The 18,385-nt window shown below is 43.0% G+C and overlaps 1 protein-coding gene across 5 annotated transcripts in view; it reads right to left on the bottom strand.

The window, feature by feature from the left end:
• Positions 1–1,909: 1,909 nt before the first annotated feature.
• The window catches only part of LOC142020066 (G-protein coupled receptor 83-like), a 37,254-nt gene continuing 20,778 nt past the window's right edge, over positions 1,910–18,385 (bottom strand). For 3 of the 5 annotated variants that reach the window (XR_012647268.1, XM_075007648.1, XM_075007651.1), the window contains one exon: positions 1,910–2,831. The gene's annotated coding sequence lies outside the window, so the exon portion shown is untranslated. Of the gene's footprint in view, positions 2,832–4,536; positions 5,502–18,385 lie in introns of those variants that run through there. The other 2 variants (XM_075007649.1, XM_075007650.1) reach the window with 2 other exon arrangements.

The following is an 18,385-nucleotide window of genomic DNA, read 5'->3' as shown; positions in this document are numbered from 1 at the left end:
GAACCTACTTCCACTTTATTTTTTTAACAGCAAGGAAGGGTCCTGTGGCACCTTATAGACTAAAAGAAAAGTTTTGAGCATGAGCTTTTGTGAGCAAAGACTCACTTCAGATTCTGGTCATGGAAAACTGCAGGGCCAGGTATAAATAAGCCAGACCAAGGCTGGGGATAACAAGGTTAGCTCAGTTAGGACAGGTGAGGCTTACTACCAGCAGTTATACCTGGCCCTGCAGATTTCCATGACCAGCATCTGATGAAGTGAGTCTTTGCTCACGAAAGCTCATGCTCAAAACTTTTCTGTTAGTCTATAAGGTGCCACAGGACCCTTCGTTGTTGTTACAGATCCAGACTAACAGGGCTACCCCTCTGATACTTTTATTTTTTGTAATTCTTCTTCTTATAACAACTCCACGTATGCACTTTACAGACATATAGAAGAGAGAGAGTCCCCCAAAAGCTCAGAATCTAAATAATATACCAGCTCTGAATCTGGCCTAGATTTCAGTAAGGAAGAGCACATTTACATTATTCAGTTAGAATTTATTAGAATCCTATTAATGACAGGTAACTTTTTTCCCCCCTACTATATCCATCCTGGATTCAGTTATTTCCACTCCAGCCCATCTGATGAAGTGGGTTTTGCCCATGAAAGCTCATGACCTAATAAATTGGCTAGTCTATAACAAGCCACCGGACTTCAGAATCTGGCAGTTTGGCACCTTCTTGCCTGTGTGAGCACTGATGGCTCTAAAAGACACAGGCAGCACCTTTCAGATAAGGTTATGGAATAGCTCCTACCATCTTGACCTATGGGAGGGTAGAACAGCTCTCTTTATCCTAAGAGGGTCCCATATAGCATTTTATGCACCAGGAGACTCCCCCACTCTCTCCAAGGCTATCATAGCCTTAGCACCTGAAAAGATCAGGGGACAGGTGATGGACTCTGTGCGAGGTGTCCTGACCTGAAGAAGTAAGTCGGTCGGACTGATGAAGCATGGGTGAGGAAACATGACTTTGAATCTAATATAGTCTCAAAGTTAGGCACCAGTAAATGTTTTATCTTGTAACCATTTCTGCCTTTCATGCGTGTACATTTTTATACTTGTACTCAACATTTCTCTCTGAGGTTAATAAGTGTTTCATTGGTTAATCTAATGGACGTAAAGTGAAGAATCTGGATAGCTAGTCAAAATAAGACTGACATATTATTCCTTTAAAGAAATAACTGACACATTTTCATATTGTCCAGGAGAGGGGTGGTACAGGACAAACGTTTCTGGGAGAAGATTCAGAACCCGAGGAAGGGTGGGTTGTTGAGGTCGCCCTGTAGTGTAACCAAGGCTGGTGAGAAACAAGATATGGCTGGTTGCATTACACACTTACATGCTGAGGGTTGTTTGTGAGCAGCCTAGGTTGGAGGCTACAGAAGCAGGGCCCCAGTATGTCACACAAACATAAAAAGACATTGTAGAGTACGTTCAATCCAACATTTCACCTGCCAAGCAACTGTTCTAAGTCAAGAGCGGAATTTTACTGTAGCTTTTAAGATTGGGATTTTCATATTGGAGGCACCTAACATCCACTGAAAATAATTAGTTATCTACTCCAGTAGGGTCCTTCTCATGGCAGACATTAAAACGTAACTGAAAATGCCAGTGAACATAAATGTACATATTAAGTTCAGCCCCATTTTCAGAACACAAAAGTAGAGCAGATTTTATGGCAAATGCTGGCTTTTTAAGTGGTATATATGCAATATAAACTTAATGAGCCATAGTTTTACCAGAAAACATTCTGTATGCGGTAATCCAGACTTGCTTCTGGGATCTGAATTAGATGATCTCACATGTGTCTTTGTTCTACCAGTAGATTTTAACACCCATAGACAGATTAAACAGACAGGCTTGGGGACGTGACACCTTTTTAATAATTTCACATAACACGTACAAACTTTCTATTTATTCTAAGGCCCATTTTCTTTGCTACCATTAGAAAAAAGAGGAACACAGTTTGTTTGTTTATTAACTAAAAATCCCAGACTAATGATGAGGAAACATTCGCAGGGACAGTGAATATCAACTGGGTTTTAATTGTACCAGAAGCTCCATGCAGTAACTAGGAAGCAGCATGTCGTCATGACAGCAGGGAGATGCAGTAAAGTCCATCTCCCTGGGGAATTACGGTCACTACAGAACAGACAGGATCCTGAAGTTTTAATTTCCACCATTGATTTAGTTTGGGGGAAAAAAAAACAAAACATATCTGGATAGATCAGTAACTCAGACAGGCAAAAGACCAGTGTTCCCTGTAAGCTGTGTGCTTGTGCAGCTGCTCAGAAGAGATTGAGATGTCCCCCAGCTGATTAACAGAGTGCCCACAACTAAGTTTTGTTTCAACTTGTGGTGCACATTCACATGTCTCAGTGCACATAAACTTTATTCCACACCCACATGGAAAAACTCAGCATGGGGACAGAAAAGACCACAGAGATCATTGCACAAGGCCAGTCCTGGAAATGTGACAGGTCAAAGTCAATGGGAGAAACACCTGTCTCCTGTACAGCTCCTGTCAAACATTTATATAAAGTTCTAAAGACTTTCATTATGATTTGTAAAAAGGCCCAAAAACTCAGGAGAAAAAGTGAGGAGAACTTTTGAAGGGAATCCCTGTCTCTCTTGATTCCATTCTTTTCTCCTCCCGACTAGTTTAGACTCTCTTCTTTCCTTTCTTCGGCATGATCAAAAATGTAATTCCCCTCTTTTGTTCTCTCCGGAGCTTCCACTGTCTGGTCCACAGCATTCCTGCCAGACATGCAAAATTCATTCATCCTGGCTGAACAGAAAGTAAAAGCAGCAATTGTTAGTGACAAATCTTTGGGGTTCCCTCCCTCGTCTTCCCCTTTTCACAACAAGACTAATATACCCAGGACTCTCAAACAATGCAGACATGTGAGCTGACTACTGGTTAGCTACTGAAATTCTCCTAGAGGGGGGGAGGCCAAAAGCCTGGAGGGTAGATAAACTCTTCCTTCAGTCATCTCTTTTCAATGAAGCTGTGAGTTGTTGCTGGGTACTCGAATACAGGTCATATGCTGCACTGAGACCCAGAAGTTTACAGGATTAGACATTTGTACAAGAGCCTTGAAAGATGCACTAGATGGGATATATAATTCAGAGGGGATACAAACCTTCATGCTTCAGGCCATGAAGAAATCATTAACTTACAGTTATTAAGAAAAAATCTTCCTTTATGCCAGAAGTGGGCAAAATACAGCCCGCGGGTTGAATGCAGCTCCCCAAGCTGCTGGAGTTGGCTTGTGTGAGCCTCTGCCAGGTTCCCTGCCTGCCAGGCCCCTGCATGCTGCTCAGAGCATCTTCCTGAATGCTGGGCACCTGCTGGGAGGGCAGGGGAAGGCGTGGCATACTGCTTTACGCTCCAGCAAAACTTTGCAGCGCCCATGGTTTCTGGCCAATGGGAGCTGCCTGTTTGCAGGATGGGAGGGTCCCCCCTCAGAGCTTGCGGTGTTCAGAGCAGTGTGTGGCCCCTGCGGCCAGTGCCAGGGGCATGCAAGACTGGGACCCTGGCGAAGGAACTAGTTGGGCTGCTAGCCGGGAGCTGCCCATGTAACTGCCTCCCAGCTAGAGCCTGCCTCTGGCATCACAGGTCCGTCCTCCCCTCGCCCTGCACCTTCTGCCCCCATACTCCCTCCCAGACCCTGCTTCCCGTCTTACATCCTCCTCCAGGTTACAGAACCGTCCCAAACCATGCACCCTAATCCTCTCCCCCAGTCACAACCCAAACCCCTACAACCCCCTCTTGGAGCCCTGCTCCAGGTCGCAACTCCCTCCCAGACACTGCAATCCAGTCTCCAGCCCCAGGTCACAACCTTTCACTCAAACACACCCCTAAATCTCACATCCCCTCCTGAATCCCAATCCCTTACCCCAAGCTCCATTCTGCATCCAACCTCCCTCCCAGACCTCCACACCTCCATGGAAGAGTGTAGCCCTTAACCACTTACCAAATTCTTGGAGTGGCTCTCCATCAAAAATTATTGCCTACTCCTGCTTTTCATAAATGTCAGGAATAGGGTTTTATACAAATTCCCCTGAAGTGTCCTGTACTGGCCACAGGAAACCTAAAGAGCTGGACCACTGACTCTGTGTCATGTGACAAATCCAATTTTCCTATCTACTGAAGAGACTCAATGAAGCCTATCATAGAGATCAACCAGTCTTTAAAAGAAGCCAAGTTTCTTAAATAGACAGACTCCCCTCTCAAAAGACAGACCTACAATTCCCATAAGTTTCAACAAGAGAAACTTTTTTGTGTGAATATTTAATATTGGAAAGCTACATCTGAGGGTGGGTTCTGTATTTCACAATGACACCTTATTGGGCAAGTAACAGAGAGAAAGCCATGCTAGTCTATATAATATCAAAACAAAAAAGCAGTCAAGTAGCACTTTAAAGACTAACAAAATAATTTATTTGGTGATGAGCTTTCGTGGGACAGACATCTGTCCCATGAAAGCTCACCTAATAAATTATTTTGTTAGTCTTTAAAGTGCTACTTGACTGCTTTATTGAGCAAGTAGTTTGGTTCAGGTGAAATGGGAAGTAGAGATCAGTCTTAGCTACTGGGAAAACAAACTGCAAATATTTAGACTAATACTGTTTACATGTACTAAATGAATCTTCAGTGTGAAGGGTAATGTGAGAGATTTGTCCTTTTGGTTTAACTTGAAGAACAAACGTGGTGTCAGTTTTCAAAAGGGCTTAACAGCAATGACTTGCGCCAGGAAGAGATGCAATCCAAGCTTAGACATACAGATGCTATGAACATTTCTCTCATTCTGCCCTCTCATTAAACTTCAGTTCTACTTAATTAAATTTAATCCATGGCATTTCTATCGTGACAATCAGCATGGTTTAGATGTCAGCTCTGGACCCCTTGTTACTCCAGTCCTGCATCTCTGGCTGCTAATTATGATAGTTTGTGGAGGTTTGGTTCTGGGGACAGATGTCCCCTCGGACGAGGTTGAAACTCTCTGAAGTGTCCTGGTGAATGTGTGCTGCTGTCTGCTGCGAGCAGAGCTGAGGTGAGGGTAGGAGTTATTACTGAAAGTGAACTAAACCCTCCACTTACTACAGCTTATATAAGTGCTCGGGAGGAGCACTGCAGTCAGGTTGGAGTGCTCTTGCTGAGCTCATGAGAACACACAGCGTTCTGCTACAGGGCTGGCTACTGGGGCTGTCCACTCATCCCTTAGTTAGCTGGGAAAATAGAATCTTGACCCATGGCAGAAGGACCTCCCAGGAGCAGGAACTGGTCAACTAAGAACAGGGTGTTGAACTCTCTGTCTTCTCCATAGCCTTCAGAGAAAGCAGGACTGGGCCCAGATGCTCCATCCATCCCTGGGTTGCCATACAGATTTTTTTCAAAGCTTTTTGTTAGTATCTCAGTGCTGGAAGGCCATGAATCCTCTTCAGAAAATAGATGCTAAAGAACACAAAGAAACATGTACTGAGCTATAATAAAACACAGCTTCACAAACACCTGGACTGAGTGTTCTGACCTGCAGCTAAGCAAGCTGTCAGGAGTGGGTCCAGAAGAACTCCCTTGACTCTTCTGAAGGCTGTATCTAAGTTCTTCATGCTCTAGGAGGATTAGGCAACAATCAAGAAGACAATACTATGCTACATCCTCTATCCCAGCCCTAGGTTGAATAATGATAAAGTGAAATACAAGGTTAATAAGCAAACCAACGGCAAAAATAGAAGATGTCAAAGAAAAGGGAGAATACCAAAGCTTGGAATGATGTGCAGCAGATTCTGCAGGCAGTGGGAGAGAATGAAAAGGATGCAAAGATTTCAGTGGAACAAATTCAAAAAGAATATAGTGACACTCTATTCAGAGAGTTGGAACTATATGTTATAGCCGTGAGGTGAGGGAATAGAATTTGAATAGGTTCCGCTCATCTGGCTTTCTGCTATATCTGAGCTTTCAGAGCTAACAGATCATCCTTTAGAATTTAGCTTCTCTAAGGAACGTCTGAACTAAATTACATTTGTTTTAATAAACCTGCCTTTGTGTCCTTCAGAGATTTCCAACTGGGGTTTCATCCAAAGTGCAGAGTTGAAAAATGTAGAGTGCGTTGCTGAAATTACATGTGGTGTTGAATATATGATGTGGGGAAAACAAACGTTACCTTTCAGGTAGTGAGCTGTGGAGCAAGATGCCCTCACTTGAGAGAGACGAAGCAAGCAGTCCTCCAGCACCTTAAAGACTAACAACTTTATATATTTATTTATTTATTAGCTTGGGTCGGAAAGACACTTCTGCAGTGGGGAGCTATTTATTTCCTAGAACACTAGAATTGGAAGGGACCTTGAGCCCATCAAATCCCATTCTCTGCCCTCACAGAAGGATAAAGCACCTGTTAGATAAATATCTAACAAGGATAAATATCTAACCTGTTCTTAAATATCTCTACTGATGGAGATTCAACCACCCTAGGAATTTATTCCTGTAATTAACCACCCTGTTAGATGGCAATTTTTTCCTAATGTTCAACTTAAACCTACCTTGCTGCAATTTAAGACCATTGCTTGTTGTCCTATCAGCAGAGACTAAGGAGAATAATTTTCTCACTCCTTCTTGTAACACCCTTATTGGTACTTAAGAGCTGCTATCATGTCTCCTCTCAGCCTTCTCTTTTCCAAACTAAACAATCCCAATTCTTTTAATCTTCTCTCATAGGTCATTTTTTTTCTAGACCTCTAATAATTTTAGTTGATCTTCTCTGGACCGTTTCCAATTTCTCCACATCTTCCCTAAAATGTGGAGTCCAGAACTGGACACAGTACTGCAACTGAGGCTTAATCAGTACAGAACAGAGCAGAAGAGTTACTTCTCAGTTCTTGCTCACAAAACTTCTGTTAATGTTTCCCAGAATCATTTTTTTTCCCAACAGGTTCACACTATTGACTCGCCTAGCTTGTTGTCCATTATGACCCCTAGAGTCCTTTCTGCAGTACCCTTCCCATTTTGTATGTGTGAAACTGACTGGTCCTCTCTATGTAGAGTACTTTGCATTTGTCCTTATTAAACTTCATCCTATGTGCCTCAGACCTTTCTCCAGTTTGTCCAGATCTTTCTGAATTCTGACCCTATCCTCCAAAGCAGTTGCAACCCCTCCCAGCTTATTTGTCTGCAAAGAGCCAGCATCACCGTTTCAATCTCTGCAGTGTGCTTCTGAGCTGCTTCTCTGTTTGCTTCCCTTCCTCTGAGCAGGCACAAATCTAAATATTGTTATGCTGAATCCTGCTTCTAGATCATTAGTGAAAAATTCAGTGTGGTTTCCTGCAGGGACCCCTGTGATACTTGCTCCACCGGGACTTGAATCAAAGCCCACTGAAAATCTTTCCATTGACATTAATGGACTTTGAATTAAGCCTTTGGTACTGCTTCACATTCAAAGAGCAATGATGATTAATGTCTATATTCTTTTTCCTTCATTGGTTAAGTTCTAATTCATGGTGGGCTATCCTTATCAAGGTGGCATTTTTCCTGCTTTTTTGGTGAAATTCAAATATCCTCCGCAGCTCATCTCGTTATCTATTTCATCAGTAATTATGCTGCAGGCCATTAGACTCATTTGGCTGGAGCTAGTGTTAATAAATCTAGGTTGTTAATTGATCATTAGACACATCTCTCTGAATCCTTATGTACTGAGGCATCGCAGCATATGGGCAATATTTTTTCTCTGGCACAGACACAGTACACCAAGACTTCAGTCCCACATGTTTGCCTTCTATTGAAACTAGGGTATAGGAGGGGAATTCTGGTATTTGAGTGGCAATGATTAATTCACCAAATCACCTTTTTGCTTAGATGACTTATCACTGAGAAGTGTCATAAGCACAGAACTCGAAACTATTTCTGCAGAGCAGGCAAAGGTCAGGATCACGGCCTCGAACACTTCTCCCCACCACCCTAGAACCCCAGTTTAAAAGACTGATAACTGTGTTACGGAGCTGCACGCTTCCTTGAAAATCTAGGCCCTACTGCAGGGGTGCATAAAGTGAGGGGCTGGCCCCCTCTCAGGGTGGGCATGAAATTTCCTAAGGGGAGGCGCAGCATGACATTGCTGGATCTCAGGCTCATCCATCTCATGAAAAATGTTGAAATACGTTACTATTTACATTCTTCAAACTTATTTTCTTATGTGGGCCAAAAGGTTTTTATATATATGAATATAACCAAACTTTCCATTGGTTTGGATTATGTCAGACAATTTGGGGGCAGGGGGTGGGGGCTGCTAATTGCAAGGATGAAAAGTGGAGCCTGACGTAAAAGGTTTGCTCTACTGCACTGCACCACCTAGAAAGAAGCTCTGACACTTGGCCATGAAGGTCTGTTGTACTTTGCCAAAACAGGGCACCCCACTCTAAATGAATGGTGATCATCATCCCAGAAAGTTCTTGGAGTTGTCTCTCCATCTTCACCACCTGAGATAACTAGCCAGAGCTCTATCCTGAGAAACAGTGACAGTGAAATAGAGTTGGGCATTGGGGCAGATAACCAGCTGACCATAGGCTCCCAAGGCTACCACTATGGCTAAAAGGGCTAGTGCAATCCATAGATGCATAAAAAAGGGGAACCTCAGCAGTAAAGAGATTATCCTTCCTCCTGTATTTGGCCTGAGCGTAATAGCTGCTGGAATACAGTGTCTGGTTCTGGTGTCATAAGAACAGCCATCCTGGGTCAGACCAAAGGTCCATCTAGCCCAGTATCCTGTCTGCCGACAGTAGCCAATGCCAGGTGCCCAGAGGAGGTGAACCAAAGACAATGATCAAGCGATTTGTCTCCTGCCATCCATCTCCTGCCTTTGACAAAAGGCTAGTCACTATACCTTACCCCTTGCTAATAGCCATCTATGGACCTAACCTCCAAATATTTATCGAGCTCTTTTTTAAACTCTGTTAGGCTACGTCTACACGTGCAGCCAACATCGAAATAGCTTATTTCGATGTTGCGACATCGAAATAGTCTATTTCGATGAATAACGTCTACACATCCTCCAGGGCCGGCAACGTCGATGTTCAACTTTGACGTTGCTCAGCCCAACATCGAAATAGGCGCAGCGAGGGAACGTCTACACGTCAAAGTAGCACACATCGAAATAGGGATGCCAGGCACAGCTGCAGACAGGGTCACAGGGCGGACTCAACAGCAAGCCGCTCCCTTAAAGGGCCCCTCCCAGACACAGTTGCACTAAACAACACAAGATACACAGAGCTGACAACTGGTTGCAGACCCTGTGCCTGCAGCATAGATCCCCAGCTGCCGCAGAAGCAGCCAGAAGCCCTGGGCTAAGGGCTGCTGCCCACGGTGACCATAGAGCCCCGCAGGGGCTGGAGAGAGAGCATCTCTCAACCCCCCAGCTGATGGCCGCCATGGAGGACCCAGCAATTTCGACGTTGCGGGACGTGGATCGTCTACACGGTCCCTACTTCAACGTTGAACGTCGAAGTAGGGCGCTATTCCTATCTCCTCATGAGGTTAGCGACTTCGACGTCTCGCCGCCTAACGTCGAAGTTAACTTCGAAATAGCGCCCGACGCATGTAGACGCGACGGGCGCTATTTCGAAGTTGGTGCCGCTACTTCGAAGTAGCGTGCACATGTAGACGCAGCTTTAGAGCCCTGGCCTTCACAGCGTCCTCTGGTGAGGAGTTCCACAGGTTGACTGTGCGCTGTGAAGAAAAACCTTATTTTATTAGTTTTGAACCTGCTGCCCATTAATTTCATTTGGTGTCCTCTAGTTCTTATATTATGGGAACAAGTAAATAAATGTTCTTTATTCACTTTCTCCACACCATTCATGATTTTATATACCTCTATTGTATTGCTCCTCAGTCTCCTCTTTTCTACACTGAAAAGTCCCAGTCTCTCTAGCCTCTACTCATATGGGACTCATTCCAAACCCTTAATCATTTTAGTTGCCCTTTACTGAACCTTTTCTAATGCCAATATATCTTTTCTGAGGTGAGGAGACCACATCTGCACACAGTACTCAAGATGTGGGAGTATCATAGTTTTATACAAGGCAAGTAAGATATTCTTTGTCTTATTTGCTATCCCTTTTTTTAATTATTCCTAACATCCTATTTGCTTTACTGACTGCCGCTGCACACTGCGTGGATGTTTTCAGAGAACTATCCACTAAAATTCCAGGATCCCTTTCCTGATCTGTTGTAGCTAAATTTTCCCCCATCCTATTGTATGTATAATTGGGGTTATTTTTCCCAATGTGCATTACCTTACACTTACCCACATTAAATTTTATTTGCCATTTTGCTGCCCAATCACTCGGTTTGCTGAGATCTTTTTGAAATTCTTCAGTCTGCTTTGGTTTTGACTATCCTGAACAGTTTATCTGCAAACTTTGCCACCTCACAGCTTACCCCTTTCTCTAGATCATTGATGAATAAGTTGAATAAGATTGGTCCCAGGACTGACTCTTGGGGAATGCCACTAGTTACCCCCTTCCATTGTGAATATTTACCATTTATTCCTACCCTTTGTTTCCTGTCTTTTAACCAGTTCCCAATCCATGAAAAGATCTTTCCTCCTATCCCATGACCCACCATATTTACATAAGAGCCTTTGGTGAGGGACCATGTCAAAGGCTTTCTGGAAATCTAAGTATACTATGTCTACTGGATACCCCCTGTCCACGTGCTTGTTAACCCCTTCAAAGAACTCTAATAGATTAGTAAGACATGACTTCCTTTTACAGAAACCATGTTGACTTTTGCTCAACAAATCATGTTCTCCTACGTGTCTGACAATTTTATTCTTTACTATTGTTTCTACTAATTTGCCTGGTACTGACATTTAGACTTACTGGTCTGTAATTGCTAGGGTCTCCTTTAGAGCCCTTTTTAAATATTGGTATTTATATTAGCTGTCTTCCAATCATTGGGTACTGAAGCTGATTTAAAGGATAGGTTACAAACCACCATTACTAATTCCGCAATTTCACATTGGAGTTCTTTCAGAACCCTTGGGTGAATACCATCCGGTCCCAGAGACTTGTGACTGTTTAGCTTATCAATTAGTTCCAAAACCTCCTCTAATGACACTTCAATCTGGGACAGTTCCTCAGATTTGTCACCTAGAAAGGACAGCTCAGATTTGGGAATCTCTCTAAAATCCTCAGCTGTGAAGACTGAAGCAAAGAAATCATTTAGTTTTTCTGCAATGGCATTATTGTCCTTGATTGCTTCTTTTATGTCTCTATCGTCCAGGGGCCCCACTGCTTTTTTAGCAGGCTTCCTGCTTCTAATGTACTTAAAAAACATTTTACTATTGTTTTTTGAATTTATGGCTAACAGTTCCTCAATCTTTTTTGGCTTTTCTTATTACATTTTTACATTTAATTTGGCAGTGTTTGTTCCTTTCTATTTTTGTCACTAGGATTTGACTTCCACTTTTTAAAAGATGCCTTTTTATCTCTCACTGCCTCTTTTACATGGTTGTTAAGCCATGGTGGCTCTTTTTTAGGTCTCTTACTGTGTTTTTTAATTTGGGGTATACATTTAAATTGGGCCTCTAATATGGTGTTTTTGAAAAGTTTCCATGCAGCTTGCAGGGATTTTACTCTAGTTACTCTACCTGTTAATTTCCGTTTAACTAACTTCCTCATTTTTGTGTAATTCCCCTTTTTGAAATTAAATACCAGAGTGTTGGACTGTTGCGGTGTTCTTCCCAACACAGGAATATTAAATGTTATTACGTTATGGTCACTATTTCCAAGCAGTCCTGTAATAGTTACCTCTTGGACCAGATCCTGTGTTCCACTCAGTACTAAATCAAGAATTGCCTCTCCCCTGGTGGGTTCCTGTACTAGATGCTCCAAGAAGCACTCATTTAAGGTATCAAGAAATTTTCTCTCTGAATCCCTTCCTGAAGTGATATGTACCCAGTCAATATGGGGATAATTGAAATCCCCCATTATTACTTAGTTTTTTATTTTGATAGCCTCTCTAATCTCCCTTAGCATTTCAGCATCGCTATCACTGTCCTGGTCAGGTGGTCGATAATATATCCCTAGTGCTATATTCCCATCAGAGGAAGGAATTGCTATCCATAGTGCTTCTATGGAACATTTTGATTCATTTAGGATTTTTATTTCATTTGATTCTATATTATCTTTCACATACAGTACCACTCCACCACCTGCTCGACCCATTCTGTCCTTCTGATATATATTATATCCCGGTATGATAGTGTCCCACTGATTGTCCTTATTCCACCAGGTTTCCGTGATGCCGATTACGTCAATCTCCTCCTTTGATATAAGGTACTCTAATTCACCCATCTTATTCGACAGACTTCTAGCATCTGTGTAAAAACACTTTAAAAAACTACCACTATTCATATGCCTTCCCTTCCCTGACGTATTGGATTCTTCTATATGTGATTTTTTTCTCTTCTGATCTGGCCCATACTTTATCATCTCCCTTCTTCTCTTTCTGACTGAATTCTAGAGAATCTCTATCAATGGAGTCTCGCCTAAAAGAAGTCTCCGTCCGACCGACATGCTTCTCTGCACCAATCGGCTTTCCCCCATCTCTTAGTTTAAACACTGCTCTACGACCTTTTTAATGTTTAATGCCAGCAGCCTGGATCCACCTTGGTTTAGGTGGAGCCCATCCTTCCTACATAGGCTTCCCCTACCCCAAAAGTGTCCCCAGTTCCTAATAAATCTAAACGCTTCTTCCCTACATCATTGTCTCATCCATGCATTGAGACTCTGAAGTTCTGCCTGCCTACCTGGCCCTGCACATGGAACTGGAAGCATTTCTGAGAAGTGTCCACACTTCAAGAAGGATGTTGCCAAACTGAACAGGGTTCAGAGAGCCATGGGAATGACTGATGGATTAGAAACCCTGCTTTATCATGACAGAGACAGAGAGCTCAATCTATTTATCTAAAGCTAGAGAAGGTTCAGGGATGTCTTGCTGGTCTATACAAGGGGCGTAAACATTTAATTATGGGTTCATCAGTTTAGCAGAGAGATATAATCCAATGGCTAGAAGTTGAAGTTTAAACTCATGTAGTACCCAGAGGCACTGAGACCTCATCTGGGGTGAGTGAAGTCTCTGCTCTATGGCCTTGTCTGAGAGCCAGCTGGCCTTTAGCTCATGTAGTAGAATGCAGGTCTTTAGACCCTGTGCCTACAGGTTCTATCCCTGGTGCCAGCAACCCCAGGTCTGTTAGTGTCACACTCAGATGGGGAAAAGTATCAGAGAGGTAGCTGTGTTAGTCTGTATCTGCAAAAACAACAAGAAAGCCTGTGGCACCTTCTAGACTAACAAATATTTTGGAGCATAAGCTTTTGTGGGCAAAGACCTGCTTCATTAGATAAATAGCAACTTGAGGATATTTAACCATAGAAACAGCTTACTAAAGGGTAGGGTGGATTCTCCATCACTGACTATTTTAAAACTAAACTTGAATGTTTTTCTATGAGATTTCCTTTAAAAATTATTTTGAGGCAGTTCTCTGGTCCCTGTTATACACAGACCCAGAGTAGTTGATGTTAACGGTCCCTTCTGGCCTTGGAATCTCTGAACATGATGGGAATGCTTCATCACCCCATTTCTAGTATCTGAAAATCTGAACAAAAATACCCAGCCTGCTCCCAAAAGTAAAGGGAGAATATTATTTTTATTGTGAAACATGCATATGTGGTAACATCTACAGCCCAGCCAGTTTTGAGTGCCTCAAGTTTGGAGCCCCTGGTCGGCTGAGCGCTGGACAAAGTCAACGATTATCCTTACCTGAAAGATTCACTTTTGGGCCCAACAGTGGTGAATCTTGATTTTGGATACAAAATTGCTTAAGGTCCCAGTTCAGCAAGGTGATTAAGCACATGATTAGTCCTCCCCAGATCACATGCTTAAATGTTAGGAATGTGTTTTACTAACTGTGTTGATTCAGAGCTTGCTAGGAAGGGCAAATTCCTTGTATTTTTCAGAACTTCAGACCCATGTAAAAGATAAATAAATTATTATAACCTGCTTAGTGCATGCAGTTGTGTTGTGTGTCACTACAATTTCTTGCCACTCTGACTAATCACACTGGCCAACTTACACTTTTCTACCCCGCATTCTATCGGTAACCTAAATATGAGAGAATTGCTGCTATCCATTTCATCTTCTTTATTTGCTGTCTTAATAGGGACACCTTCAAGGGATACAGAAGCCTCTGGCATTGGGGAAAGCCTGGTGGGTTCTCAGTCCCATGCAGGCACCAGTAATTACTGTAACAGAGAACAAAGTATTTGATCTAATAGAGCACATGATTAGCATACACATGTCTAGGGAAGCAATCTCGGCAATAAGAGCCGCTCTTGGTGACAAATCCAGGGAAAAGAGGCGGCTGCGTGTAATGGCAGAGCTGGTAAACCAGAAGGAAACAAAGTAGACAGTCTACCCATAAGAGAAAGAGGTATGTTATTCTTTCAAAAGGTAACGTGAAGCAATTCAAATAGATAAGGAATATTTAAAAAGGGCCAAGAAAACAAATGTAGATGAGCATCAAATATCTTTAAATACCCAGGCAGCTAAAATTGATAACTGTAGCATTCCCATAGCATCTGTTCAGCTGGAAGAATGTCAAGTTATTTTATGACTCTCTATGAAGATTTCTCACTGAAAAGATGTTTCTTGGGCAGACCACAGCAGCTGTTCTATGCCAACAATACTGCTGAACAGTCTGAAGCAAGAGTAGTGAAGAATAACTTGTGTAGTTTAAATTACATAGGGGAGTTTAGGGCAGGCACAACGTAATCATGGGAATTGTAATTTGATCAGAGGACTGAGGCCAACACTGAACTGACAGTAAAAAGTGCTTTTATGTTCTTTTAAGAATCACAACTATTCAGGTCCCCAGTTCTGTATTTCATAGGAAAGATGCTAATATTAGTGTGGCTGCAATGACTATTTCATAGTACCTCCAGGCACAACGGAATTTTTTACAAAACCTATAGAAAAAGATGGTCCCCGCTCCAAAGGATTTACAGCTTATGTCAGACATGAGGCGATCTGTGGAGATGATAAACTGTGGAGAGGAATGGGAAAGAAATTTCAAAGGTTACAATCACATAACACAAAAGAAAAAAAAAAGATTAGATAAGAAACAAATGTACGTAGAGTACTTTATTTACGAACAACAGTAGTATTGTACACTTTAAACTTATACTGTATTTGCTGTATTTGTATTTCTTTCACTATATTGTATTTATGGAAAATGTGACTATAATTTAATTATGATTAAAATGCTGGTTATTTGCGAGTTCTGGATGATACAATGCCGGATATGAAAGAGTTTAGCGTAGTTACATATTAATTGACCGTGGGGAGATTTTCAAAGGCACAGATAGTAGTTAAAATCTCAACTCCCATTGACTTTTGGTTGTTTGTGAAATGTTTGCCTAGATTAGTATGAATTCCAAATCGCATGACCTTATTTCTGTGCCATGATGAAGGTCGGAAAACTTTGAGGCAAGGCAACGAAGACTGACAAACAATGAACATGTCCATCTGACATGGATTTTCTGAAGAATAAGCCTGTATTACAAATCAGCAAATGTTCAGGATAAGTGAAATTTTTCATGGGATAGTCATCTGAATAATTGTGATAATTACAGGACCACATGAATCATGGGTGATCCTAAACTGGTTGTCTGCATGAACAAAGGTATTCATTAACTGGTATTTTTATCACTCAATTAGGACTCTGTATCAGAAGATAATGGAATAATTCTGTACTTTAATTGTAGGGATGGTTCACCTCAGCCCCCTGTATTCTTTGCTTGCGGCACCTAATGGTTTTGTCTCCTGAAGGCTGTAACACGGTGGGAGGAGGGTGCAGGAGTGGGGGCTGGAGAGGCAGAGGGTGCAAGGCCTGGATTGGGAGGGAAGGTGCAGAAGAGGGCTGGGGTGTGGGGTCTGAGAGGGAGGAGGTGCAGGAGCGAGCTAGGGGTTGGGTATCTGGCCAGGAGGATGTGCAGGAGAGGCAGGAGGTGCAGGGTCTGGGTGGGAGAGAGGGTGGAGGAGCAGGCTGGTGGGGTACAGACAGGAGGGAGTTTAAGAGCGGAATGTAGGTGTGGGGTCTGGGCACTTATCTGCGCAACTCTCCCAGGGTACAGAGGGCTTCATTTTCCCTGCTGCTCCCAGGCAACACCCCCAGCTGCTCATATGGGCTGCAATGCTGGCCAATCAGAGGGTGTGTGTGTGAGAGAGAGAGAGAGAGAGAGAGAGAGCCCATGCTTCCTTGAGCTGCTACTTTCCTCCTGCCAGGCAGAGCCTGAGGACCGTATCTGGCCCCAGCTTGTCTGACTGTGGCCCACAAGTCTTGGGGATTCACACCTCCCACTTTACAGCAGGCCAGATGCTGTGAGGAAGGGAACTCCAAGCCTCGGGGCTGGATCCAGGCAAGCCATGGGCCAGATCTGCACTGCAGGGTATAGGTTCCCCGTCCCTGCTATGATACCTTGCTCTAATTTTGGTTGTTGGACTTAGCATGCAGGTGCTGGGCAGTGCTGGTGGCCTGCTGCAGACAGCAGGGCTACATCTACATGAGAGGCTTTTCCTGGCAAAACCAGGCTTTTGTGGGGAAAAACCACAGAGTGTCTACATGCAAAATGTGCTTTGTCAACAGTTTGTTGACAAAACCCAGCTTATCTGCCGGCAGCATTATACCTCCTTCTGTTCAGGTATGAGGCTTTTCTTGATAGTGTTCTGTCGACAAAACAGCTCTGCAGCTGCATCGGGTCTCTTCTGTCGACAGAGAGGGCTTCTGGTTCACTGGGCAGCCGGGCTTGCAGCACTTCCGGTCAGCCATTCTGTTGAGAGAGGGCCGGGCAGTCTGGCTGCTCTCTGTCAACAGAGCAGACTGCTCTTTTGATCTGCTATGTGTAGATGCAATCTGTCGACAGAAGTTTTGCCAGGAAATCCCTTCCGACAGTGACTTTTGTCGACAGAAGCTTCTTGTGTAGATGTAGCTAAGATGTTCTGCTGGTCCCTTTGGGCCTTGATTTCTATGACTCCGTGGTGTACAAGTAATGCCTGCAGGAATCCTAGGATGTTAGGCTTTGCCTACCAAGGGAGCTCTTTCAGATCACTCTTGAGAGTCAGTATAGATGTTCCTTCTAACTTTACTGCTGCGGCACAGGGCAAAAGCATGTCCTTTCCTTCTTTTCTTGCTGATAAGTTGGGGAATTTTTTCTTCCATTTTGTTTTCATTTCTGACTTTGTGATCACGGAGGTGATGAGTTTGTGGTGACAGATTCTGCACACAGCCAGGCAGTTAGGCCATCCTGTGAACATTTTTTCTGAGAGTTTGAAACAAACAAAACTACCTGTGCTAATATAAACACATATTGCAGCCTCACCTTCTCTCCACCATGCTCTCATTTTTTAATAAACCTTCCTAATGAAACTGGCATTCAGGATTTATAATATAGTAGATTGCACTTGAAACCTGAGTCCTTCACTGATACAATCTTATTGGCTGTTTATTAAGAGTCTTCAGCAGGCAGATTTACTCAGAGAGAGAACAAAGATGAACTGTCATTTAAAGAAAATTGCACAAGACACAGATGTTGAACCCTGTCACTATTAGCAAAATTAAACAGCCTCAGGGTCTGTGATAGACTGTATTTGCAACCAGAGGACCAGGATATGGGGACAGCTACTGGAAAAGCATTCCCTGGACAGAAGACGGCAGTTGACCAAGTTGGGGGCTTTAGAAAAGTTTCAGGTCAAATATTCAAGGGAGGGAAATCTGTTTTTTTTCTGGCTTTACTATTCTACTCCAGTACCTGCAGAATCCTCATCTACTTTCTCAATCTCCACTTTCAGACCATGCATCACCACAGATTATCTGTCACTAGAGCAATTTCCTTTGCTGATTATATTTTCAGAGGATATGACATCTGACCACTCCAAGCTCGTGGATTCAAACAACAGGTTTTACAGCATGTGATTTTTGAGCTAGAATTTAAGAGAACATTTTTGTTTATGGTTAGAAGTTACATTGATGATAATCCAAAGGAGAAAAGTCTCCAGGCTTGGAGAATGTCAGGAATATTGAGCCCTCTCTAGGTCAGTCTATGTATCTCTCAGTTTGCACTGTCCATCTCTTCTACCAGCATATGTAATTCTGTCCCTCGCGCCCCTTCCTAATCGAAAGGGAGAGGCTTTTCCTTCCAAAATAAATTTTGTATTTAAAAATATTTAGGAGCTACTCCTAGTGCATGTCACCCACTATACATTTTTAAGCAGTGAGCTCAACTCTGAGGCTGTTA

Source organism: Carettochelys insculpta, chromosome 13, assembly GCF_033958435.1.
Source record: "Carettochelys insculpta isolate YL-2023 chromosome 13, ASM3395843v1, whole genome shotgun sequence".
NCBI lineage: Eukaryota > Metazoa > Chordata > Testudines > Carettochelyidae > Carettochelys > Carettochelys insculpta.
This window is presented reverse-complemented; position numbering and strand designations above follow the sequence as displayed.